Source organism: Priapulus caudatus, unplaced genomic scaffold (assembly GCF_000485595.1).
Source record: "Priapulus caudatus unplaced genomic scaffold, Priapulus_caudatus-5.0.1 Scaffold300, whole genome shotgun sequence".
Lineage (NCBI taxonomy): Eukaryota > Metazoa > Priapulida > Priapulimorpha > Priapulimorphida > Priapulidae > Priapulus > Priapulus caudatus.
The window spans coordinates 108,021-108,446 of NW_014577361.1; positions in this window are offsets into that span (position 1 = coordinate 108,021).

The window sequence follows — 426 nt, forward strand, 5'->3', positions numbered from 1 at the left end:
ATTTCGATTCGGCGCATCGAATACATGTCGATTTACGCATCGAATGGATGCATCGAATGATTCGATGCGTGATCGAGATGATTCGATGCTGTGAATCGAATGAGCGATGACGGTGAATCGAATGATTCGAAATGCGTGAATCGAATGATTCGATGCGTGAGTCGAATGATGCGATCGAATCATTCGATTCAGCCGGCAAATCGAATGATGCCAGCTTCGAATCATTCGATTCACGCATTCGAATGAATTTGAATCGGAATTATGAACGAATACACACGCATAGGTGTCTGTCACCGGCCCGCTAGTGTTTGTGCGACCTTGCGTTGCCCCTCTCTCTCTCTTTCCTCTCTCTCTCCTCGTCTTCTCTCATCATCTCTCTCTCTCGTCAGATCTCTCTCCTCTCTCTTCGCTCTCCTCTCTCTCGTC